Source organism: Panthera pardus, unplaced genomic scaffold, assembly GCF_024362965.1.
Source record: "Panthera pardus isolate Hobbes unplaced genomic scaffold, ASM2436296v1 HiC_scaffold_19, whole genome shotgun sequence".
NCBI lineage: Eukaryota > Metazoa > Chordata > Mammalia > Carnivora > Felidae > Panthera > Panthera pardus.
The window spans coordinates 15,183,963-15,211,704 of record NW_026526754.1 but is presented as its reverse complement, the minus strand read 5'-3'; the positions used below and the strand labels follow the sequence as shown (position 1 = coordinate 15,211,704).

At 39.5% G+C, this 27,742-nt stretch overlaps 2 long non-coding RNA genes across 2 annotated transcripts; one reads left to right on the top strand and one right to left on the bottom strand.

Moving 5' to 3' along the window:
• Positions 1 to 833: 833 nt before the first annotated feature.
• On the bottom strand, positions 834 to 20,764 carry LOC109245678 (uncharacterized). Its single transcript, XR_002071028.2, has 3 exons — positions 20,704 to 20,764; positions 19,454 to 19,536; positions 834 to 1,203 (listed from the first exon to the last, which is right to left on the bottom strand). It is a non-coding gene; the product is annotated as an uncharacterized LOC109245678 (long non-coding RNA).
• Positions 14,188 to 20,881, top strand: LOC109245677 (uncharacterized). Its single transcript, XR_008423567.1, has 5 exons — positions 14,188 to 14,573; positions 16,460 to 16,982; positions 18,211 to 18,323; positions 19,520 to 19,559; positions 20,323 to 20,881. It is a non-coding gene; the product is annotated as an uncharacterized LOC109245677 (long non-coding RNA).
• Positions 20,882 to 27,742: the final 6,861 nt, after the last annotated feature.

Genomic DNA, 27,742 nt, shown 5'->3' with positions numbered 1-27,742 from the left:
TACAATACTCCATGTAAAAATAACTTTATTTGGACAAAGCAACCAACAGTCCTACTACTGTATTTTTATAGCCCCTCTGAACTAGAGGTCCAGTCATCGGAGATCCCAGAGGTTAAAGGTTGGGGCCTCAGACAAGTAAGGGTTTGTCCTCAAGCTCCTTTCTAACCACTACACCAAGAGGCACCAACACAGGGTGGGGTGGGGGTCCGAGAGCTCAGAGGAGGCACCCGGTCCAGCCTGTTGACCCAGGGGTTGCGGGGAAGCACCCGGTAGCCTCTGCTTTCTGGGTTGGCGTATTCAGTTCCGCTCTCAAATTACCACAGACTTAAAATGATATAAATGTATTGTCTTCGGACTGTGGAGGTCAGAAATCTGAAATGGGTCTCATTGAACACAAAATCATCATGTGACCGGGACTGTGTTCCCTTTGGAGGCTCTAGGGAGGAATCTGTTTCCTTTTCCCGGTTACAGACCACCCCGATTCTTGGGCTCGTGACCCTTTGCTTCATCTTCAAAGCCAGCAAGAGTAGGTAGGGCCCCTTCTCACATCACACCACATTACCCTTACCTACTCTCAGCCTCCACCTTCCACTTTAAGGACCCTGTTACTACACTGTGTCCACCTGTGTAATCCAGAATAACCTCATTATAAAGTCGGCTTGTTAGCAACCCTAATGCTGCCTGCAACTTAAACTCCCCTTTGACATGAAAGGTAATAGACCCACAGGACCGTAGGACACGGTCGTCGTTGGGGATTCTTCATTCTGCTTGCCACTGAAGGCTAACTATCACACTGAGGAATGAAATGGAAGAGGAAGAAAGAAATACATCAGTGGAGATTGAAAATGTTCTTTAATATTCAAGGGTACAGAAAGGAAACGTAGCACACACTCTCAAACACACACAGAGGAACTCTACAAAGCAAGGTCTTCCAAGATCAGTGGCTTAAATTTTCTCTCAAAAGTTAGTATTCTCAAAACGCTGCCTTGTTTCTTTTTGTGAGAGAAATGCACACAGGGTACAATAAAAGCAGCTGATCACCAGATTGTTTGCAGAATGAATGGAAATCGAGGGATGATTTCATCTTGGCACAGATTTTATTCACATTTTATTAGCATTAACCCGCACGCCTTTGTCCTTGTACTGTCCATCATTTTTATCAGAAAAAAAGCCCTCAGCTTCCCGGTCATCAATGAAGTCAATCTAAGCAGGATAAAAAAGAGAAAATAATAAGGGGGAAAAAGGCATTTTTGGTTATATTTGAGCTGACCGTACTTCTGGTTTTGCTTGAATATAAAATGATAAGGTAAAAACAGTGTGTAATTCTGGTTTTAAAACAAATCAGGCAGGACATGAAGCAGGTGAGATCCTACTTCATAGATCTGCCACAATTCCTGATTCTAGTCCCGGTTCTTAAATTGTCATTTATATTTCGTGTGCATCTTTTCCAGACACTTCTCATGCATGCTCATGGACACATTTAACACGATGAAAATACATGATTTTCTACAGCAGGGTGTATGTATATACCCTATTGGGTCTGAGGTGACAAGTGTTTGATTGGAAGACATCTACGTCTTATGATATTTAATGTATCTTTCCAGGAAGAGATGTCTTTGGGCTGTTTGAGAATCTCTTTTGTGTACCTCTGTTATCTGAGTAGAGCTTTAAAGCTTTCTATATGAGAACCAGACCTTGCCCTGAGACCGATTCTTAGGGCATTGTATTTTTCTTCTTCTCCCTCCTTTTGTTTTTATCGACGGTCTCTTCTTAAAGTGAATTATTGAACTACAGGCATGGAGTAGGCATGAACTAACCACACTCCTTCCTTTTGGAAACACAACATCCTTGCGTACATTGTTTCCTTGATGGGCTCTCCACTCCAATCGTCTTAACCGGTCTCATATTCTCCATGTTTTTTGCAGTCCTGCCGGTAACATTCTTAGGCTGTTATTCCTATGACAGAACAGGTTTTCAGGAAAGTCTGTTGATGCTTTATCTTTAGTAATCTGTGGAATTTCTGCATCTGTACCCATGTACCACAGAGCTATCCCCAGTGGGGAGGACCCCGTATGAATTCTGGGCCTGACACAGCGGCCACAGCCTAGTTTTCCAACCTCCTGTAGATAATTAACCTCTTTGGGCCACTATTTCCGTATCCATAAAAGGGGCCCATAGAAGGGAGAGGAGGTTTTCAAACTCTGTTTTGAGCCCTGCATGAAATAAAAGTAGGGGCAGCCCTAGAATGAAGGTTGGGGTGGGGAAGGGATAAGAGGAAGCTTGCCTACTTTAGTTTGTTCAGATTTAATAGACAAAATTAATGTTGTCTTGAGCATAATAAAGGATTTGATCCTTAAAGAAAATACTGAATATGGGGCACCTGGGTGGTTCAGTTGGTTGAGCATCTGACTTTTGCTCAGATCCTGATCTCATGGCTCGTGAATTTGAGCCCCGTGTCGGGCTCTGTGCTGACAGCTCAGAGCCTGGAGCCTGGTTCGGATTCTGTGTCTCTGTCTTGCTCTCTCTGCCCCTCCCCCACTCACTCTGTCTCTGTCTCTGTCTCTGTCTCTCTCTCTCTCTCTCTCTCAATAAATACATAAACAAAAATAGTGAGCACTAAAACACACTAGACTAATCTCTACATCAACATCTCTGGGAAGATACTGTAGAATCCTGTTTTGTGGACTAAATATGAAATATCTGTGCAATTTGCCTAAAATTAAATTAAGCCAAATCCTAATTTATTATTTACTTCCATTACAAAAACATGGAAGAATGTATGTGAGGCTCTGCATTTCAGTAGGCCCCACTGCTTTTCATCTGCTATTTGCATTATCAAAAAGCCAATACATTTGAAAGCATTTTATAACTGAGCACATTTTCATCACCGTAAAATTTTTATCTCTTGAAGGAACTCAGTGTTCTTTTTTTCTATCAACTCTTTGCCAACCCAGTCTACTTTCCCAAACATGATTAATTTCTCCCAGTCATGGACATCTACTGGCTCCAAACTCCCACAGCTAAATTTATATATTTATTTTGCAATTACCTTTAGTTGTACTAGACTAGAGATGGTAGAGGAAAAATCATAGGTTAATTACCAAGCATACAAGTAGCTGTATCTTTTGGCTATGCGTGTGTGCGTGTGCGTGTGTGTGTGTGTGTGTGTGCGCGCGCGCGCGTGTGTATGTGCGTTCGTTGCCTTGCTGAGGCTGTGGTTTGGGAAGTTAATTAATCCCCATGCATCTCTTTTTTTTTTCCAGAATCTCTAAAATGCTTCTATGAGAGGTAAATGTTACAGCTTACGTGTTAATCCCTCATCACAGTGTCTAGCACATAGTAAACTGAAATTGGGTGATATCTCTGAATTATATACCTTCTCTGTCTGCCCAAGCAAGTGCCTTCCAGGACCAAATTAAAAATATACGTACAAGGTGTATTATCACTATTGAAAGAGAATAAGTTAGAACTATTTAGGTATTTCTACTTCCTATATTTTCAATGAATTTTTTAAAAAATTTTGTGAACATGTACAATCTCATTGTTAAATCATAGAATATGTAATCCAAACAAAATAACATCCATCTGAAGAAGACCATGAAAGCAGATAATACAGTATGTTTGGAATACTGAAGCAGAGAGAACAAATACAGAGTAATAGGAGCCAAAACACTTGTCTGGCACCCAGAGCAGACCTTGCTACATTGATAGAATCCATCTTTTTAGATACACTGAATTATCTTATGATGGTGGCTGTCCAGAGTGTGTGCTGAGAATAATATCACCCAGAAATGCATAAGGGATGAGTCCTATTTATAACCCCCTTGTCATGTAATGTTATGAAGAGGGGCTCAAATATACATAAGGAGGATCAGTGAGTTTATTTCCTCTAAATAAAAGTAATAAAGCATAAAAGTAACAAATAGTAAACTAAAAGATGTTCATACAATGGAAACATCTTTAGGAGAATATTCCTAAAATAAATAGTATGATGAAGGAAGAAAACCAAAAAATAAATGAGATATTGAGCTTGTTTTTTCAATCTGTGACTTCAAAGAATAATTTTCACCAAAACAGAATAATTATGAAGCAGTGAAGACTCAGTAAAATACATATTAATCAAATACAGAATTTGAATGTGCATATAAATTTATAAGCAGTGTGGAATGAACTTATTTAATATTCAGAGATACAAAGTAAATTCCTAAATATTGCAGTTTTATTTAATTTTCCTCAAGTCCTGAAAACAATTCTTGTAAAATATACTCTGATTTAAATAAATTCAGAGTATAATTTCCTTTAAAGATGCATTTTTACAGCACATTTATCTAGTCACTAGATGCTATACTAGGAAAGCATGAAAACAGCCAGTAAAACTCAAGTAAAATAAATCATATACTCATTTTCAAATATAGCATCCCAGAATATTAGAATGAAAAGCATTTTTAGGGACGAACTGATTGTCTTCCTCAGCCTTGCTTCGATTTTTTATCTTCGTGCTAATATTTTCCCTTTAACCATTTGTATGTTTATCTTCTACGTGAGATGTATATTCTCATAAGATCTTTAAAAAAAAATTTTTAATGTTTATTTTTGACAGAAAGACAGAACATGAGTGGGGGAGGGGCAGAGAGAGGGAGGCACAGAAACTCAGGCAGGCTCCAGGCTCTGAGCTGTCAGCCCAGATCCCGACGTGGGGCTTGAACTCACGGACCACAAGATCATGGCCTAAGCTGAAGTCGGACACTTAACTGAGCCACCTAAGCACCCCTAAATCTTTTTATATGTAAGAAAAGGTATGTCTAGAAATCCCTTGAGATTCATTTTATAACAGGATAATATATAGATAAATTACTTTAATGTCTTCTATCCTTCTTTTGCATATAAAAATTAGAAAGATGAACTCACTCAGCCAGGCACATAGTTAGACAATAAGAAATTAGGAGAAACCCCAAAGGCCGGGGCATCTTTTTTGCAGTTTGTCTCCTGTTTATTTGTACATTTCAGTCAGCAGGAAACTGCAGTTCATTCACTATACAGAGAATCTTTTCATCTATAAGGTCACAAATAACATATAAAAGTATGCTTTCATACAGAGTGTATTACAATATATGCATAAGCTCACGTGCATGAAAAGATGTAATTTTCAATGAAAAATGCATGCAAAGATTATTATATTGGAATCCGTTTTGGCTAAATACAGGAAGACACATGTTAGGTAAGGCTGCCACAAACTTAGGAAAATAGAATAAACATTGTAAGTTATGGCCATTGCATTTGAATCAGTACTGAAATGAGTATTCTAACCTATAGTGAAAAATGAATGGAGCTTCCCGTGATGATTTTCCCCAAAGTGTGTTCTTTGGACCATGAGTCTTAGAGCTGGTTCACAGTAAGTGTTTTAGTGGAAAGGGGTACTTTGGCCAAATACGTTTATAAACTCTTTGGTTGGACAACATTATCCACTTTCCACTGTTGTGTAAGAGTTCAGGTGCTTCAGGGTACACAAGTGCCCAGTGCATGTCCCAGAGGGAAGGTAGACAGCAATTCTCTGTTCCGTTTGACCATGGGACTGTTATGTCACTGAGGATCTCACAAGAGCTGTGTTGCTTGGAAGATGTGTGTAAACTGTTTGACATTATGTTGTCCACACATGTCATTTATTACATGTTATGTGCGATCCGTGCATTTAATTCCATAAGGCTTTAGTGGACGTATTTCATACACGTGTAGAAGTATAAATATATATAATGGAATGTATATGTGTATATAGTTAAGTACAGTTTCTAGACGGAACCTTTATTTTCCTCTCTGGGAACAAATCCTTTGAGTCCAGACTCACCTGAACAATAAAAGTTTAATTTCAACTTGCCCTGTGTATAGGGTAGACATTTCGTAAGGATGAATCAGATCGTAAATGACAGTAAAACATTGCAGGTTATGTCAGGGACTCCTTTTTTATCACTCTGTTTCCTACAAGGTGAAGATTTGTAGGCGTATTAAAGGCAAGTCAGTTGATTACGTGTACTTTGAGGTCTTGATTCACACATCTCAAAAAAACCAGAATATTATTTTTCAGCATTGTTTCCTATAGGAAGGTCTGTTTGAAAACGAGCGTTTACCTTTAAGGCTGCCGTGCACGTCTTAAAACACTGTAGAAGAGGAGCAGATCTGTGGAGAAAGTATTTTAATGAGCCAACTTCTAGGGAGGAGCAAAGTCGGGCAAACTGTCAAAAACGGGCCGCTAAGCTCACTGGGTGGTGTTCTCCAAATGCAAGTCATTCTATATTTCGCTCCTCCGCAAATAATTTAACACCACTGTTCTTGTTTACCTACAGTGATCACCATTTAAAATGTAGCTGAGTAGTTTTTCTTCTTTCCCAGGCTACACTTGGTGAAATTGATCCAACCAGCAGGCTGTGTGTGTGATGACACATACAGGAGTCCGAGATCGCACACCTACCAATTAAACAGCTTATTTATGGTCAATATATTTGCCACCCATCCCTGTAGTGGCATATTGTATCTCCTGTAATTCACACTGTATCACAGACTATTCGTGCGAGCTAATTATAATAAAACTTTGAGGTTACTTAAGAGGTGATTTTTTAAATTACTGTTATAGCTGTACACGCACTAGATTCAGATAAAAAAAAGACTATTTCGGGGTGTCAATTATAGTAGCCCCCAGTCACGTGTGGCTATTTCAGTTTAAATTAAATAAAATCAAATGCTGCTAAATAGCTTCCTAGCTTGGTAGTAATCTTTCTTTATTCTTTGTAATTTTTTTTTAATTAATCAGGAAAGAGACAAGTGCAAGTGGGGAAGAGGTAAAGAGAGAGGGAGAGAGAGAATCCCAAGCGGGCTCCACGCAGTCAGTGCAGAGCCCGACGCGGGGCTTGATCCCACGTCCCGTGAGATCATGACCCGAGCCAAAATCAAGAGTTGGTCACTCAATCAGCTGAGCCACGCAGAACCCCAGGTAGTTATCTTTCAATATGCAATAACCACATGTAGCTTTGGACTATTCTACTGGACAGAGTAGATACAGAACATTTATATCATCACAGAAAGTTCTTTCAACAGCCCCATAGATCCTCTTGTTCCTAGATGAGATCCCAAAGTATATGAAGGTAAAATTCTATGTCCAAAGACATCAGGGACTTGTTCAAGTTCGTATTACTTAAATTACTAAATTTAAATGGAATCTGGCTGTGTTTGTAATGGTGTGAGCATACATACTCCTGAATGTTGTTATAAAGTGATTGGATAAAGTGATTATCAGTAGTCTTAAAATTGGATTTAGATACGTGATTTTTAAAATGTTTCTGAGGGGCTCCTGGCTGGCTCAGTCAGTAGAGCATGTGACTCTCGATCTTGGAGTTATGAGTTTAAGTCCCACATCGGGTGTAGATATTACTAAAAAAATCTTTTTTAAATAAAAACAAAACTTTCTAAAATGCATTGGAATATAATTTCCATAATACCTCCATGTTAAGTGCAGATTTCCATGAGTTAAAAAAATGTGCATACTAATTAATATAAGCACCAACACCTCCAGATAGAGAATTTCACCTCAAGAGGTTCTTTTGGGACCCTGCCCAGTCAAACCTACACCAAGGGCCAGCCTCAGGCAACCAGTAACCTACTCTCTGTCAGTATAGATTACACTTCTCTTTTCTGGAGTTCAAGTCATACGCATATATTTAGTGTACTTTTTCCTGTTTGTTTTAAATTCTGTATGCTTGCTAAACTCACTTTTTTTTAGTAGTTACTTTTTTCATGTAGATTCTTTAGGAGTTTCTACATAGATGACCAGGCTGGTTTTGTTGTTGTTGTTGTTGTTGTTGTTGTTGTTGTTGTTTTTAACATTTATTTATTTTTTGAGATAGAGAGCCAGCATGAACGGGGGAGGGACAGAGAGAGGGAGACACAGAATCCGAAGCAGGCTCTAGGCCCTGAGCTGTCAGCACAGAGCCCGACGTGGGGCTTGAACTCGGGGACTGCGAGATCATGACCTGAACTGAAGTCGGACGCCCCACCTACTGAGCCACCCAGGCGCCCCAATGACCAGGCTATTTGTAAAGACAGTTCCAGATCTTCATTTCCAGCAGTGTGCCTTTTATTTCTTTAACCATATTTCTTTGGCTAGGAGCTCCAGCACAACAGTGAAAGGAACTGTAAGAGTGAACATTTTGGGGCACCTGGGTAGCTCAGTCGGTTGAGTGTCTGCCTCTAGATTTCAGCTCGGTTCATGATCCCAGGGGTGTGGGATCGAGCCCTTCATTGGGGTAGGCACTGGGCAAGGAGCCTGCTTAAGTGTCTCTCTCTTTCCTCCTCGGCCCCTCCCCCCCCACTTGCTTGCTTGCGCACACTATCTTAAAAAAAAAAAAGAGTAAACATTTTGTTTTTAAAAATTTTTTTTTAACATTTATTTATTTTTGAGACAGAGAGAGACAGAGCATGAACGGGGGAGGGGCAGAGAGAGAGGGAGACACAGAATCGGAAGCAGGCTTCAGGCTCTGAGCCATCAGCCCAGAGCCTGACGCGGGGCTCGAACTCACGGACGGTGAGACACAGAATCAGAAGCAGGCTCCAGGCTCTGAGCCATCAGCCCAGAGCCCGATGCGGGGCTCGAACTCACGGACCGCGAGATCGTGACCTGAGCTGAAGTCAGACACTTAACCGACTGAGCCACCCAGGCGCCCCTTTTTTGTATTGTTCCTGAAGGTAGAAGGAAATATCCAGTCTTTCATCACTACACACGAAGTTGTCTGTAGGCTGCCTGCCCATCACAGGGGGATTTTACTTTCTGCAATTGTGGGAGCTGGTGAAGCAGTCTCTAAGGCTGTTTGTGTTGGACGCTTGAGGTTGAAGTCAACATGTCAGGCAGTTAAAGAAGGAAGAAGAGTGAAGAGTGGGCTCATCGTGGACAAGGTGGGACCCACGAACATGAGCTGGAACCTGAGGGTGGACAGGAACCTGTGTATGCTTGCAGCGTCCTCAGCTCCGACCACGTAAGTGTCGTGCAGGGGAAGCCGGTGCCCTTGCATGATGGAGCTCAGCGGGCAGCTGGCCTGAAAGCCCAAGACACCGCGAGGACCCAGGGGGAGGAGGAGCGACAGCGGGTCTCTCTGCTGTTCCATGAAGAGGACGATTCGGATGGGCGAAAGCACTGCTTTGACTGCATCCCACAGATTTGGGCAAGTTGTGTTTTCATGTTCATTTAGTTCAAAATATGTTTAACTTTCTCTTGGGATCTCTTCTTTGACCTGCGTGGTACAAGTGTCTTTTTCAGTCTCCCAATTAAGGGGATTTTTCAGCTCTCCTTCTGGTACTGATTTCTAGTTAAATTCCATCGTGGTCAGAGAGCCGACATTGTATGGTTTCTCTTCTTTCAAATTTGTTAGGATGTGTTATGGCCCAGAATGTGGTCTCCCTGGGTGAATGTTCCCTGGGAGCTTCCGTAACTGCTGTTGTTGGACGAAGCAGTCTGCAGACAATATTACATCCAGTGTCTGATGTGTTGAATTCAGTATGTCCTTACTACCTTTTTTGCCTGCTGAATCTTGCCACCTCTCATAGAGGAATGTTAAACTCATAGAGGAAGCGTCCAACTTTGACAGCGGATCTATCTCTTTCTCCTTGCGTTTCTATCAGTTTTAGCTTCCTGTAGTTTGATGCTGTGTTAGGGATGCCCTCCTAATGACAAATAATCCTATTTTTTCTCCCTATCCTTTGCATTATTGCTGCCATTCATTTCATTTGTACATAAGTAACTACAAACACATAAACATACATAATCACATAGGTTGTTGCTGTGATTTTAAACAGTTACCTGTTAGATTAATTCAGAATAAGAGAAGGAAACGTTTTTATTTTGGCTTCACGTATTCCTTCTCTGATGCTCTTTATGTGCATCTGAGGTTTTTTTTTCATGTTTATTTTTGAGAGAGAGAGAGAGAGAGAGACAGAGTGAAAGCAGGGGAGGGGCAGAGAGAGAGGGAGACACAGAATCTGAAGAGGGCTCCGGGCTCTGAGCTGTCAGCACAGAGCCCGACACAGGACTCGACCTCATGAACCGTGAGATCATGACCTGACCTGAAGTTGAACACTTAACTGACTGAGCCACCCAGACACCCCTGCATCCGAGTTTCTGACCTATATCATTTTACTAATCTCTTAAGAACTTTTAACATGCTGTACATTACATCCCCATGACTTTTTCTTTTATAACTAGAAGTTTGTACCTCTTAATCCCCTTCACCTTCATCTGCCACCAGCATCTCTCCTCTGGTAACTATAGTTTGTTTCCTATATCTGTGAGTCTGTTTCGGTTTTGTTCATTCATCTGTTCTGTTTTTCAGTTTCCACATGTAATTGAAATCAGACATTATTTGTCTTCCTGTGTTTGACTTATTTCACCCAGTATAATACCCTCTCGTTCCATCCATGTTGTCACACATGGTAAGATTTCATTCCATCGTGTGTGTGTGTGTGTGTGTGTGTGTGTGTTTGTATACCACATCTTTAACCATTCATCTATGGATGGACACTTACATTGCTTCCGTATCTTGACTGTTGTAAATAAATGCTGCAGTGAACATAGGGGTGCATGTATCTCTTTGAACTGGTGTTTTCATTTTCTGCAGATAAATACCCAAGAAGTGGAATTTCTGGTTCACATAGTAGTTCTCTTTTTAACTTTTTAAAGGAACCTCCATACCATTTTCCATAGTGACTACACTAATGCACATTCCCACCAACAGTGTACAAGGATTCCCTTTTCTCCACATCCTGGCTGCACTTGTTATTTTGTTGTTGTTTTTTTTTTTATAATAGCTAATCTGAAAGATAGGAGATGATAGCTCACTGTAGTTTTGATTTGCATTTCCCTGATGATGAGTGATGTTGAGCATCATGTCATGTGTCTGTTGGCCATCTGATGTCTTCTTTGGAAAAAATGTCTTCAAGTCTTTTGTCCATTTATTAATTGGGTTGATATATACATATGTGTGTGTGTGTGTGTGTGTATATATATATGTATATATGTATGTATATATATATATATACATACATATATATATATATAATAAGCTCTACAAGTTCTTTATGTATTTAGGATATATGATTTGAAAATATCTTCTTCCATTCATAGGTTGCCTTTTCGTTTTCTTCATGGTTTCCTTCCCTGTGCAAAAAGTTTTTGGTTTCATCTAATCTCATTTATTTTAGCCTTTGTTGCCCTTGCCTGAGAAGGGTGATCCAAAAACAAAAATAAGAAATTGCTAAGATTAATGTCAAAGAGTCCACTGCCTATGGTTTCTTCTAGGAATTTTATAGTTTTAGGTCTTACATACAAGTCTTTAATCCATTTTGAATTCATTTTTGTATACAGTATAATATAGTGGTTCAGTTTTCCCAGCACCATTTATTGAAGAGATGGTCTTTTCCCCACTGTATATTCTTGCCTCCTTTGTCATAGATTAATTGACCAGATAATCACAGATTTATCTCTGGGCTCTCTATCCTCTGATCTGTGTGTCTGTTTCTGTGCCATTACCATACTTTTTTGATTAGTACAACTTTGTAGCATAGTTTGAAATCAGAGCGCATGATACCTCCAGCTTTGTTCTGCTTTCTCAAGTTTGCTTTGGCTCTTCAGGGTGTTTTGTGGCTCCATGCAAACTTCAGCATTCTCTGTTCTAGTTCTGTAAAAAATGTCACTGATATTTTGACAAGGACTGCATTGAATATGTGTATTGCTTTGGGTAGTATGGACATTTCAACAGTATTCTTCCAATTCACGAACATGGTATATCTTTCTAGTTGGGCCAGGTTCAGTTTCTTTTATCAGTGTCTCAGACTTTTGAGAGTACAGGTCTTTCACCTCCTTGATTAAATTTATTCCTAGGTATTTTATTCTGTTTGATGTAAATGTAAATGGGATTGTTTTGTAAATTTCTCATTCTGATAACTTATTTTTAGTGTAGAGAAGTGCAACCAATTTCTGTATGTTATTTTTGTATCCTGTGACTCTACTGAATTCATTTATTCTAATAGTTTTTTGGTGGAGTCTTAAGAATTATTTAATATATATAGTACCATGTCATCTGCAAATAGTGACAGTTTTACTTCTTTTCCAATTTTAATGCCTTTCATTTTTCTTTCTTAATTGCCGTGGCTAGGATTTCCAATATTATATTGAATAAAAGTGGTGAGAGTGGGCATCCTTGTCTTGTTCCTGATCTTAGATGAAAATCTTTCAACTTTACACCATTAAGTATGATGTTAACTGTGGATATGTCCTGTATGTTCTTTACTATATTGAGATACCTTCCCTCAATACTCACTTTGTGAGAATTTAATACTTCTTGCAAAGCAAATCTACTGGCAAAACATTTGCTCAATTTTTGCTTGTGTGAGAAAGTATTTCTCTTTAAATGCTGAAGGATAATTTCACAGGGTAAAGAATTCTAGATTGGTGACATTTTCCCTCTCTCCACACTTTAAATAGTTCACTTCCTTCTCCTCTTGCTTGCATCGTTTCTGAGAATCAGATCTAATCCTCTGATCCTCTCTAGATAAGGTATTTTTATCCTCTAGGCTTTTTTTAAGGTTTTTCTTTATCTTTGATTTTCTGAAGTTTGGATAGGGTATGCCTAAATGTAACTTTTTGTTTTATATTTACTTGTTTTATATTTATACTGTTTTACATTTATTTCACCAAGCTGCCTAGATTGGTAGTTTGAGGTCCAACATTAATATTTGGAAATTCTCATGCATTATTGGTTCAAATATTTCTTCTGTTACTTTTTTCTGGTATTCCCCATATGCAAGTATCACATCTTTGGTAGTTGCCCTAGGGTTCTTGCATATTCTGTGGCATGGGTTTTTTTGGGGTTTCTTTTGTTTGTTTGTTTGTTTTCTTTTTTAGTTTTGGAAGAATCTATCGAAATGTCCTCAAGTTCAGAGAGTCTTTCCTCAATTGTGTCCTTTCTGTGACAGTGTTATTGATCTCTCATATTTTTAATTGATTCTGAAAATTTCCATCACTATTTCCATCAGTACTTACATTACACATCTATTCTTGTATAATCTCTTTTCATTAACAGAGTTGTTTTGAATTCCTGCTCTGCTAATTTTAACATCCCTGACACATGAGTCTGGTTCTCATGCTTGTTCTATTTCTTCAAACTGAGATTTTGACCTTTTAGTACTCTCAGATTTTTTCTTGGCATTGGCACATGATGTACGAGGTAAAAGGAACCTAGCTCTGGTTCCAGCAAAAGTTTCTGCTTGTGGGTTTCACTCTGATAAGTTGTGATTCTCTGTTTCCATCTATGTCTCCAAATTTGGTGCATCAGTTTGCCCAGCGACCTTATCTCTGGCAGATCTGAGATGATTTGTTGATTTGTTCAGTTATTTTCCTTATTGTTAATATAAAGTAATGACATTCACGCTCCTTACATGTAAGACTAGAATATGGAACTCATTGCAAGACATGAAAGGAAAACAAAAACAAACTTCTTTAACTCTGGATAACACTTTCTACATTTTCTTCAAATATCCCATCCAAACCAACATGTAGGGTTTTTGGTTTTGTTTTGTTTTGTTTTGTTTGTCGTAAACAAAACTTCAGTTAAGATGTTAACCCCACCACAAAGGCACACAGTTCTGTTAAGGTGAATATTGCTATTGGTGTGAAGAAATGGATGCAGGTAGCTTCTTAAAAAACTGTTATTTGCCACTAGGACCATAAATAAGAAAGACAAAAGTCCACAGTGGCCCCAACCGTAAATATCCTAAAAACGTAACTATGAATCCAAGTTGTTGGGATAAATATTGAACTCGTCTTCCTATAAGAACATTTCTTGACTAAACTTTTCAGTTGAGGAACTGTTACATGCAGTCATAAAAATAGTGAAATTTAAACAGTATTTAAAATTTAAATAATATTTAATGGTATGTAATGAAATATATGACCTCCATTTTTACGAGTTTATTAGGATGCCTGTTTTTAACTTAGCCTTTAATGATAATAGGATATAAAGCACAATTCTCAAAATTTTATTCAACTCATCAATGAGGGAACCATCAAGACTTTAAGAGCTCACTTAACAACTGAGAAAGAAGGAGATTGGTTAGTCAAGAAAAAAATGTCTAAATATGTCTAAGATTGCTAAATTATGTATAAGATTGGCTGTCTAAAGGCCAATAAATTATATTATCAATATTTTCTGGTTAACCTCTAACTTTATTGAGCTCTAAACTACCTGCACATTTATCAGTTGTGGATTGTGAGTCAAATACACTGTGACCACAAAGTTACACCTCCAGGAGTATCAGATCAGAATCCAGCAGGATTTTAATAAAATGCTCTAATGTCAGAAGTAAGCACTACTTTGCCTCTTTCTAGATGCGGCTCCATAGGTCAACTTGTCTTCTACACCAAGATGCCTTTTGGGTTCAGAGGGATGAAGTGAAAACTCCCAGCCCCTGCACATCCCTGCTGGAGCTTTATGTACAATATACAACCCAGACAGACCAGGTGTAGCATGCTAAAAAATAAGGTAAGAAATCAGTATACAGCAGCCCCAGAAGACCACCATTTATCTTCAAGGTAGTAAATTCCATCAGTGTGTTTAAAGGAGGATGAAAGAGAGTTGCAGACTCCATGTTAACCCTTTCTCACCCACATATATGTAATATTTCTATAAATTGTCCACCATTTGGTTTTGGTGGTGGCAATTGATACAATTTTTTTAAAGGGCGAAATCATAACTTTCATGCAAATGTGAAAAAAAACCCACATGCCATAGATTTTATATAACTCAATTAGGAGGCCAGCAAGATGTTCCATTGGTTCAAAGGAGAATTCAAACAATTTACCCATATATAGGCAATCGGGAATGTGGAAATGAATTTATGTGTAAATGCTAAACTTGTCATCACTTACAGGACAATAATCTATTGCATTACACAAAATTAAATTCATTAAATTATTCTGGAAAAATGATAACTTACAGAACTTTAGTTTCTTAGCACCTGTAGATTAGAAAATAGCTCAAAAACAATGAATTAGAAGATGGAGAGGGTGAGCTGGACAGAAACCCAGTAATCTTTGGTGTGGGTGTGTGTGCATTTCAAATGTGTCATTTTTTCCTGACAGTGGACACTTTTATCAGGTGTTTACCCAGAAGTGGATTTGCTAAATCAGGGGTATTCGTATGCTTAGGGTTGGTGGCTAGTGCCACATACTTGTTGTCAAGTGATTATGTCAACTTATACACTCATCAATGAGGTAGAATTCTTTACATGCCCTTGAAAAAGAGGAAGTTCTGAACCTCCGTTCGTATCCACAAAGGGTGAATCTTGAAATAGTCACCTTTGTAGATCTCACCTATCCTAAATTTTTAGAGCCGTCATCTGTGGTCTAATACAGAATTGTTCTGTTTTTTGCCTCTGGTTCCAGGCAAAGACTTTGTAAAACCCTTGGAATTAGAGTGACAGGTGTGTATCTATTATGCTAATGAGGGCACTCATGGCCAAGCCCTAGTTAGCTTCAGGATGGAGGCTGGTCCCCAAAGAGACCAACCCCTGCTTAGAGCATGGTAACTTTGGGCTACCTTGACTCCTGGGAGGAGGGGTGGGGGGGGGCTTGGAGATTGAGTTCAATCTCATGTCCAGTGATTTAATAAATCATGACTACCTAATGAAGCCCCACTAAAAATTCCACACACAGAACTCAGTGAAGCTTTCCGCTTTGTGAATACCTGGCTGGTATCTAGAGTTATCGCGTATACTAAGTGTATGCCGCTTCTTTGTTGAATGAGTAAATACACTGATTCTACCTGCGTCTTACATCCAGCTCTCGTGTAAATCGTTCCGGAAGTGTAAATTCTCTGAGCACCGGCCAGTCTAGGTATGGCTTGATGTTCTGTCTGTGCAGACAGACTCTAGAAGGTTATGACTAAGCAGCGGGAACACTGTGTAGGAAGGCTATAAATCATCCCAGCAAATGACACCCGTTAGCACAATAATTTTCAATTCAAAGCAGGTCAAGACAAATTGACCATCCAACTTATGTCCAGACAGTGGGCCCTGGCCTCTCTAATATGATTAAGAGGAGGCCATTGTGTCTCATTATCTCACAATATGAATAGGATTCTAGTCTATAATTCATAAATGCTTAATTTGTGAGGCTAAATTCCACAGACAAAATATTTAAATATTCATCTCTAGGGAATTAGATTAGCACAAGAGGCAAAAAAAAAAAAAAAATCTAAAGCTGACATTAGGCATTCACCAATAAACATTCACAAACAGCACAATGTCCTCCGATATCAGAATGACACCTTAGCCTTCATTTCCTAGGAGTGTTTAATTTTGGATAAAAAGTGTTATGTTGGACTTTGGATATCCAGCTTCCACATTTTGATTTAATCTTTGTTCACAGTGCAGAGTTAAGTTTTGATCAATGGAGCAAGAAGAAATGGATGCCACAGGAGAAAGGATCTAACGCTCTCCCGGTGAATTGAGAAAGGTAGAGCAAAGAGAGAACCTTGACCTTCACTGTGTGTGGCTACCAGACTTTCTCTACGTTCAAAGTTTTACTGGAAACTTTTTTTTTTAACTCCTAGGCTTACATTTACTATTTATGTCTCCCATGCAGAGTATGCTTTAAAAAATTTTTTTTAATCAGAAATTTCATTTTCAGGCAGGTACACAATTTGTGAATGACTAAAGAGATCTGACTGTATCATGGAAACCTCATTGTTGACTTCTGGCCAATTACGAGTAACTTCAGTATCGAATTCAGAAAAGAATGGTCTCTTGCTCTTGCCAAAGCAAAAGCTGCAGCAACATTAATGGGAGACAGACTCTTTTCTAGGCTATTTACAACAGGGGACAGGACAACACTCAACTCAGTGTCACTGAGCTCAACTTCACTGAAGTTGAATGAGGGCAGAAAAGAGTTCGTAAGTGGTGGCATGAGAGGCAGAACCCAACTCCTCTGTGTTTGCTAATTGGATTTACCCAAAGGAAAAATAAATTCTGTAGTACCGTTGGGACAGGAAGTAGTTTTACAACCAGGAGCAAGGCACACATCAACATTAGGCTCCTATCTTTTCACAGAGACTGGGGCGTGCTGGGGGGCTTGGGGGGGGGGGGTCTATCTCCCTCGATGTTTACATTCAAAAAGATGGGATACAAAACTGGCAAGATGCTTTTTAAAAGATTTATCATCTCAAAGAGGCAGGAAAAAATATTGACAAGCTTCCTTACATAAATGTTCTAGAAAGGAACATCAGGTGCCTTTGTAAAAAGTTTGATGGAGCCGAGGGTAATGTGAAGGCCATCTTGGTCGATGTATTTAAATGTGTTTAAAAGTACTGAAGCAGTTGGGGCCCCGGGTGCCTCAGTCAGTTAAGCATCTGACTCCTGATCTCAGCTCAGGTTCTTGATCTCAGGGTTGTGAGTTCGAGCCTTGCATTGGGCTCTTAGCTCAGTGTGAAGCCTGCTTAACAACACCAACAAAATTGCTGAAGCAGTCTACCTGCCAGAGTTGTATAGGAAAATAGAACCAATAAGATGGATGTACCTTCCACTAGATATAAAGAGTTGGGTTTAAAGGGATGGGCTCATGTTATCTTGGGGGCTGGCAAGTCTGAAATTTGCAGGCAGGCTGGTGACCCAGGGACGAGTTGATGCTGCAGTTTGAGTATGAAAAGCGATCTACTTTTTACAGAATCCCCTCTTCCTTGGGAGACCTCAGTCTTTTTCTCTTAAGGCCTTCAACTGATTGGATGAGGCCCACCGACATCATGGAGAATAATCTGCTTTACTCAAATTATTCTGAATTAAATGTTAATCTCATGTAAAACATACCTTCCAAGCTGCATCTAAACTGATGTCTAACCATCTATCTGGGTACCATGACATCACCAAGTTGACACATAACATTAATCCTCACAGGCTGTAAGCCCAGTATATAGAAAAACCCTCCAAAGGGCTAGATGGAATTGTGAGAACGTGTTTATCTGTAGAGTAGGTGTCTGAGGAATATTCCTGTGCCGCTATTATTGAATAAATCAGCTATTTAATGGGGGGAAATTCAGGTGACTTGACAGAGACTCCCTTCTCGTGAGTTTTTATAGTTTCAGAGAAGCAGAGACCATCATAATTTTTCTTTTCTGGATAACGAAGCTTGCTTTGAAATACATGAATATCAGAAAAGTGCCCTCAGGCAAAGAAGATGCAGCTTTTTAAGAAAAGGATCCAATTTGAGAATGAGGAACAGTGCTTCCATGGCCACACAGGTAAGGAGATTCTGACCTTCTGATGATAAGAGAATAGTATTTCTGTAACTGCAGGGGACCCAGCACACAATCTGAGAAGTAAAGAGATTTGCAATTTACATTTTCACTGTGATATGGAAAAAAAAAAAAAAGATGTGGGAATACAGCTTTTCGTAGAGTTAGTCTGCACACCTACAACCCGTGCTAAGAATTAGATGTAGGTAGCCTTAAAAATGAGGGCTTTGGATATTGTGTAGGGCTCGGTACTTTGGGAGAGTAGCAGATAGAACAAAATAGAAGGGTGCATTCAAGCACTAAATAGAGATGTTAAGAAAAGCTTGCAGCAGGTGAAATTATTATTCACCCGATGTGGTGCTATCTCTCAGATCACTGGATACACCTTAAAATGCAAATTGCTCTTTTCTAGATATTGGCGATTTTTTCTCTCATACACGGGCCTGAAGATCATTTTCTACCCATGGCCTTGTTTTTCAACTTCCAAAAATCCGTAGAAAGATGAAGGTACCCTAATCTGTTCCCATGGGGTTTCTCCTTCTCTTGTAGTTTTCATCATCCTATCCTGTTCAGCTCTCAAGAATCTGCTAATGAAAATTTCTAGCACGAAGGAAATTAAACCACTCTAAGACACAGATTTATGGAGACGTATTTGTTAGCTATTTAATCACATCTCAAAGATCAGCAGTCTGCATAATGACATTGAATTGTGCTCGTTTCCAGAGCCCATATTCTAGGTTCCTTTTTCCTATTCCACCTTCTTTTTTTTTTTTTTTTTTTTTTTTTTTGACACTGAAGAGTAGCAGACTCTGCCACTTTGGTTAAGGATTATTTTGAGCTGAAGGCAACTGAGAAGCAGAGACAAGAAACATATGTAAAGGTGTCTCCTCTCCCTTCTCTACCAGGAAGGACAGATGTGAATCAAGGGAGACAACTCTAGACCGCAGTCAGCTCAGAGACGGCACCAGGGGGACCTCATAAACATTACTAGCTAGCCCTTAGCTTCCTCCCTTTCCCTGCCCTAGAAACCCAAAGTCCTTTTCCTCTGTCTTGTCGCTTTACTAAAAAGTTACGGTTCTTTCATTCTGATGCTATATCAACCCAAGCTCTAGCTACCCCTTTGAGTCCCTGATTACCGAGTATGGGCAGGTGTAGGGGAGACACGTGTTGACAACCTTCTGTTGTTCCCTTGTCTTTTGCAGAGCCCCAGCCAGACAACCTAGGACCACAGAGGAAAAATTGGTAAGTTTCAGTATTTCAGGGGAGGAGAAATACCTTCCTTGTGTATTACAATCTTCTTCTTCCCGTACTCACTTAGAATGCAAATTATTTCCTTCTTGGAGTTCATAAAAATGCCCAGTTGACCTTATTTCCTAGATTCTACAAACCTTATCAGTGGCATGATACTTCATAAATTTAATAACAGTGTGGGATCAAGCCTGATTTTAGGGTCTTAACACTGAAAGGAAGGATGATAAAATTGAAGTAAAGCAAGTTAATGATCTGCAGAGAAAATGGACTTCAAGGGAACCAGTAGTCTGTGCTTTCTTGAACTGAGTAGGATGTGTGTAGGTTTCTCTTGTATTCTTACTCTTAAACTTTACAAATATGTTAGCTATATTTATATATACATAAAGTATACATTGGATTGTAAATTTAGGTATATATGCATACATACCTACAAATGTATTTCATATGTATACTTGGTAAAGACATCCATTTGTATTGGCTGATTTCTGGTTTGGATGGAGCATAGGCCAGTCCTCTCCCTTGAGATTACTTTTCTTTAGTCATTTTTCATCATTGTTTATGTAACTCATGGATTGGATTGCCTTTGAAATAGACTTTCTCCGACTTAATTTCATAATATTACTTCTCCAAGATCACATTTACTAGGAATCCTTCTTTATAATTGTGTAAAAGGAAAAATCTCCCTGGATAGGAGCACTTGCCTAGGAAATATCAAGATGAAAACTGTTTCTTGAAAATTATTCTAACCCTCCAGCCTTGTTAAAGAGTCGTAAACTTTGAGTGACCCCACATATGCGAGGCTGGCATTGGACCTGACTTAAGACTCTTTCCTGACCAAGGAGCATGAGGATTTGCGTTAACTAATCCTGAACAGACCAATGGAGACCTCCTGCCTGTCCAGAGGGATAGTTCTCGAGCCTTAATGGGCTCATCTACCATGAAATCCCCTTCCTGACTTCCCCCCATCTAACACCTCAGTGGGATTCTTCACAGGTATGTTCTTAAAAATGGCAAATAAATACAACCAGCTTTAAAAATTTCGTCCTGGCTCGGGTTGATTTTGTAGTACTGTTGAAACCTAGAATCAGGCTATTAATTGAATTTAGGGTTTAAATAGGTCTGAAAATATACTTACAAGAACGAAGCTGAAGTTCTCTGTAGTCAAGGTTTGATCTAGCATTAACTCTGTCAATGAAAAAAATGTCATCAATGGCTTTTTGTCATTATTTCTTAGAACAATTGTCCTAGCTCAGATCATTTTAGCAGAACAAAGTCAGAAACTGAATTTTTTACCCTTCTTTTCCCTCCTTTGATTTTCCGTGCTCATGGCTAGCACACCAGTGGCTTGCAGATGAGGTTTGTGTTTGTTTGTTGTTATAGTTGGAGCTTTTAAAAAAATTCCTTGCCAAAACCTTTGTTTTATCCTCTGCTGCAGAGAGTACATATCATGAATGTATCCAACTGAGCTCAATTATATCAAACAAAACAAACAGAACTTGGGAAGTACTGCTCTCTGCGCCTGCTTCCCCAAGAAAGGCAATAAATTGGAGTGGTCTTTTCATGGACACCACGTGGCTGTCGTGGGGGCCATGATACAACATGGGAAGGCAAGGACTGAAGTTACATTGTCCTAACAAATGGGTAATCCGTCCCCAACCTGAATTGGGTGAACACTACACCCATCAGTGTTTCCATCTCATTTAATGCCCGTAAGAATGAAATCACTTGAATTCAGTGGCCGTAGGCTCAGAACATTTGCAGTGTTTGTGCTGGGCTCTAAGACTGATCACTTCAGCTTTTTAATGCACTTGCTATTAAAGGACATTAACCCAAGGATACAGAAAGTAGAAGAAGATGCTCAGAATTGCATCACAAATTAAATTATTTTCAAATTTCTTTCCACTCCGAGCTCACATGCTAATTTTATACAGCCATCATCAATGCTTTTATATGGTTATGTTAACCATGTATTTTGTAATGATATTTAGTGGGTACATAATGTTACATCAGGTCGATTAAGCAGTTTCCTTAAACATTCTGTTATTCCTGGTCGTGCAAAGTGAAGCTGTTTTTACTGAAACAAATGACTAAAATTAACCTGTTGTTTAATAGCAATGCAAATGGATTTTTCTCCGTTGCCATTTATTTTAGAACAAATTTCATATAGTGGTCAAACGCTATGTACTTTTCTGATGACTCCTTATGAATTTTCAAATACAGATATTTTTCTCAATGATGTGAGGATCATTTATAAACATCACATCCCTTTTTCCATAAATAACGTCAGTGGCTATTTCCTAAATATGGCTGTTTTCTTACGCAGTCACAATATATGTATGAAAATCAGGATGCCTAACACTGATACACTACTCTCATATATACCACAGGTCATGTTAAGATGTTACCAACTGTCCTAATAATGTCCTTCATAATAATATTTTCCTGGACCAAGTCAAGTCCAGAATCACATTCAGTTGTTGAGTACCTTGATTCGCCTTTCGTATGAAACCGTTTTCAGCCTTTCTTTGGCCTTTCGTGACCTCAAGATTCTGGAAGGACACGGGCCAGTTATTTTGCAGAATGGCCTTCAACGTGCATTTGCCTGATGTTTCCTTGTGACTAGATCCAGATCACGCATTCTTAGTAGGAACACCGCACACTCGGTGTTGTGTCTTCCCAGAGCATTATTTTAGAAGACACAGGCTGTCAGCTTGTCCATTTGCTGGTGATACTAAGTTGATCATATCATTAGATGGTGTCAGCCAGTTTTCTTCCCTATAAAATTACCATTGTTGCTTTTGTGATTAGTAAGTAGCTGGAGAGAGATACTTTGAGATTATGTAAATATTCTGTTCATTAAAATTTTATCCATTTTATCCATCTCTTAATAATACTTGCCTGCATCAGCCATGACTGATGGTGGCAAAAAAAGTGATTTTATAATAAAATTATAAAAATCGTTTCTATATTTATTAGTTTTCTGCTCTACATGACCATTTTCTCTTTCCCAACATTCATTTATTTACATCAGTCTAGATTCATATTTGCTTCTTTAATTCAGTTTTTATGCTCAGATTGTTCCAGATTGTGCCTGCAGGGAACCCCTCCAGACCGTCTCCTGACATGTCCCCATATTAAACACTGATTTACTTTTTGGCACAAGATGTTCTAGGCTTATCTTGAAGTTTCTCTACTTCTCCAAGAATCCTTGATTCCTGTAGTGGGTACTGACATATAGAAATGAAGGTCTGAGGCGCCTGGGTGGCTCAGTCAATTAAGTGTCTGACTCTTGATTTCGGCTCAGGTCATGATCTCACGGTTGAGGAGTTCAAGCCCTACATTGGGCTTTGCACTGACAGTGTGGAGCTTACCTGGGATTCTCTCTCTCTCTGTCTATCCTACCCCTAAATCCTGCTCACATACTCTCTCAAAAAAAAAAAAAAATTCAAGGTCTGCATGCTTGGACAGAATAGTGAAAATTTGTGGCATCTGACCCACTCCCTCCCACATGCCCCTAGCTCATTGTGGCAAAAGCACTACTCTGTGTGGGGCAACTAAAAATATAGGCTTCCCTCTTCCTGTAGCTCACAGGCTAGGACTCTAGTTCTTTGCCAAAGGAGTAAATCACGAGCATTTCTAATTTCCTTTAGCTCCTGATGGCAGAAGCAATTTCCCCAGAAGGCATAGCCGAAAGTACCAGGTTCCCTTTTCCCCACGTAGGATGGGAGCTCCACTCCGGGTTGTAGCAAGCCAAGAATGGCCCGAATTATCTTTGCCTCAGATTTGTTCTTAAGGTGTAAGTTTCATGCTGGAGGGAGAAGCCAAGCCAACTAGGTGACACTAGTCACCCAGCACGTGCTTTTAGAGCAAGATGTCACCACCACAGAAGAAGGGGGCCACTGTCCTTATCCCCAGCTCCTGTACAATGTCCTAGAAGTTCTTACAGAAGCTCCCGTAGGATGCCCCAGAAGGGCAGGCTCTGTAGAAGAGGGACTCTTCCGTTCTACGAGGGGACCTTGGGAAAGAATATGGAGGTGTCCATACTCAAAGACATTGACAAAACAACAGAGATCTTAGTGGAGTGTTTAAGAGGGAGCCCATAGCTCCATGATAATGGTAGCCAACAGCACAATGGTAGGCCAGTTAGAAGTTGAGCACAATCAAGGAAAGACATAGCCATTAAGAGCCATTCTGGTTTCACATCCAACTTTGAGGGTTGAGAAGTCTCTGCACAGGTGCTAGGCTGAACCCATTCAGGAGAAACTAGAACTCTGTGTGACACAGATGTAAAAATGGTCCCCAAGTCACACATCCCGTCAACAAAGGGCAGAAGCCTCACTGTCACTAGAGGATCAAGCACAAGCTCTAACCAAACATTGGGTGATCCATAAGCAACTCAGAAACTGGGCTCCTTAGAAAACTGCGCTCAAAAATACAATCACAACCATCCCTGGCGCTCTGGAATAGTGCATGCATGCCCAGGACTGTGCCCTTCCAGGAGTGATTGGGAAGGGATTTCCAAACTCCTAATCCCTGACTGGACATGGGGCAAAGACCTAAACTTGAACTGTAGTAGGGGCCTCTAGGCCAGATGCACAGAAAATGGTAAAGGCTAAAATCTGGTTGGCCAAGAGGGCTTAAGCACAGATGTTGAACAAAATGTGGCTTCTGCTGACCCAGGGGTAATGTGCAGGCAGAATTTGACAAAATCCAGTACTTTTCAGGCTAAAATATAATTTAAAAGTCTGAGCACAGCTATTAGACCTTATAGATACATTAGACATCAAAGATGTTAAAAGGACAAAAGTCATGTTTAAAGAATTAAAGGAAGATATGACAATGTCTCAAGAAGACAGAACTTATTAAAGAGAAATAAATGGAAAATCTGGAGTTGAAAAGTATAACACAACAACTCACTAAAGGAGGGGCACTGGGGTGACTCAGTGGGTTAAATGTCTGACTCTTGATTTCATCTCAGGTCATGATCTTGTGGTTCATGGGATTGAGCCCTGCATTAAGCTCGGACAGCCGACAGCACAGAGCCTGCTTGGGATAATCTCTCTCCCTCTCTGCCCCTACCCCACTCGCTCTCTTTCAGAATAAACAAACTTACAAAGTCTCACTAGAGGAGGGGCACTTAGTTAAGTGTCCAACTTTGGCTCAGGTCATGAACTCACAGTTTGTGAGTTTGAGCCCTGCATGGGGCTCTGTGCTGACAGTTCAGAGCCTGAAGCCTGCTTCGGATTCTGGGTCTCCCTCTCTCTCTCTCTGCCCCTCCTCTGCCCATTCTCTATCTCTATCAAAAACACACATTTTTTAAAAAAATTTAAACTCACTAGAGGAAAGATAATTTCAAGAAAATGAGAAGACAAGCCCCATGCAGGGAGAAAATGTTTGCAAAAGACACATCTGATAAAGGACTGTTATCTGAAATATACAAAGAACTTTTACATCTCAACAATAAGAAAACAACCTGATTAAAAAAATAGGACAAAGACAGCAGCAGACATTTCACCAAAGATATACAGATGTCAAGTCAACATATGAAAAGATGTTCCTCATCACATGTTCCCACATCCCAGGGAAAGGCCAAAAAACTATCAGAATGTGCCAAATACACAACACTGACAACACCAAATGCTGATAAGGATGTGGAGCAACAGGAACTCTCGTTCACTGCTGACGAGCGTGAAAAAGGGTGTAGACAGTTTGGGAGAGAGTTGGGCAACTTCTTACAAGACTAAACATACTCTTACAGTATGTTCCAGCAATCCTACTCCTTGCTGTTTCCTCAAAGGAGTTGAAGACTCTGTCCACACACGAAGCTGCACACGGATGTTGACGGCAACAGTCTCCATAACCACCAAGATGTCCTTCAGTGGGTGTGGATAAACTGGAGTCCAGCCAGACAATGGAATATTGTTCAGTGCTAGAAAGAAATGAGCTATCAAGTCATTGAAAGAGGGAAGAACCTAAGGGCATACTACTAAGTGAAAGAGGTCAATCTACAAAGGCTGTGTACTGGACGATTTCAACTATATGACATTCTAGACAAGACACACCTCTGGAGGCATTAAACAGATCAGTGGTTTCCAGGATTTGGGGGAAGCAGGGATGAATATGCCGAGCATAGAGGAGTTTTGGGTCAGTGAAAATATTCTAAATGACATTATAACAATGGATACATGTCACTGTACATTTTTCCAGATCCAGAGAGTGTACGCCAAGAGTGAACTCTAACTTCGACTATGGATTCCGGGTGGTTGTAGTGTGTCACTGTAGGTTCATCAGTTGTCATAAACATACGGCTCTGGTGGGAGACACTGATAATGGGGAGGCTGTGTGTGTATAGGAGCAGGTATATGGGAAATGGCTGTACCTTACTCTCATTTTGTTGTGAACCTAAAACTGCTCTAGAAGACATCTCAATTTTGAGCTAGAGGACCTATTCAGGAAAATTAGACAACAGAAAGTTACAAAATTCATACAGATTGAAAGAAAGAAAGATAGCTCTATTCAAAGATGGCATGATCTTTTATGTATAAAGTTCTAAGGAGTAACTAAAAACACTTTTAAATAAACTAATTCAACAAGGTAATGGGACACTAGAATATTTTAAAAATCAATTTTAACGTCTATACACCAGCAATGAACAAGCCAAAATGAAATTATTAAAAAACAAAACTACATGCACCCAGGGTACTTGAGAAGATTGCAATATCCAATATGAGAAACCCCTAGGCTTACGATATAGCAAAATATTTGCTTAAGTATGGATTTTGTTATTAAGATGATGCAAATATCTCTGAAAAGGCAGCATCTCCTATTATAAGAAAGTCTGGGTAATTACTAGATGAAATCAATTTGTTGCCAGAAGGAATCACACCAGTTTGGAAGGGAAAAATTAACAAATATTTACACAAAGAACAAGTTGTTTAGGAGTAAGAAGACCCAATAAATTAAGCATGCAAAAAATCATTGGAGGTTTCTTTAGAATCTACTCAATCAGAGAAACTTTGTTAAAAGAATATGCTGGAGATATGACCACACTACTTTGCGATCTACAGGAAATAACTAAAAAGCATGACCTTATCAAAGGAACTTGTCAAAAGATACATTGGCTCGTACACACATTCTGTCTCTCAATCTAAAAAAAAATCTACCAGGTGTCTTTTTAATGCACTTAGAAGTTCTAACAATGGAGAGAAACTATACCCTTGATTTGATCCTTGCCATATAAGCTCTATCATCCTTTCTTGAACAAAAACCTTGTGAATTTTATCTTTTACCTCTTGATGATAAAAAGCACTTTCCTCTTTCAGCTCTACATGTCCGTACGGGGCTCTACGCTCTTTTACTTCCCAAATTATTTCAGACCACACTCAATTTCATCAAAAATTTCATCAAAGAATTGATGAATGGCCATTAGTATAGTCTTCGATATCAGTTTGCCTCTGAACTATCATTGCTGTTGATGTCACATGTTAGTTTCCATGAAGGTAGCCCCTCCTACTCAGAATAGGCCAGTTGTGCAAAGAAAGAACCCCAAATCACAGCGGCTTAGTTATATTTTTCCCCAATCCAAGCAGCAGGTGACTCTGCACATTGATCATCAGGGACACAAGGCCACTTGGGGCCGCCATATTTTTAACTATTAGCAAAGGGAAAAAAGCCTGTGGAGGGTTTCAAACTAACATGAAATTCTCTGTACCAGAAACACAGGTCACTTCTGCTTCCCTGGTCTCACAAGTCACGTGATGCCAGTCAAGCTCATGGGTTTTTGGAAATGCGATCCTTACATGTGAGAACCAGTGTGAATGGGGGATTTATACCTTTGTGGGGGGTTTATTTATCCCCGTAAGAAGTCCTCAGGATTTCAGAAGTAATGGTTAAATTGGGAAACCATTCTTTTTGTACAAAAACAGAGCATCAGGCAAAAGTATGTGCAGAGGTACACGGCACAAGAAAATGTTATATTAACATGCTGGAAGTGGAGGGAAACTTAAGTGACACAGTACAGTGGAAAAATATATTTCAATTTCAGTCTAAATATACTATTTTTCCTGATCCCTCTGCAGGAGCAATCACAATATAATACTACCTATGCCATTTAGCAAAATTCCCTCTCACCTATCAGGATTAATCATAGCACTTTACTTTAATGGAAATACTTG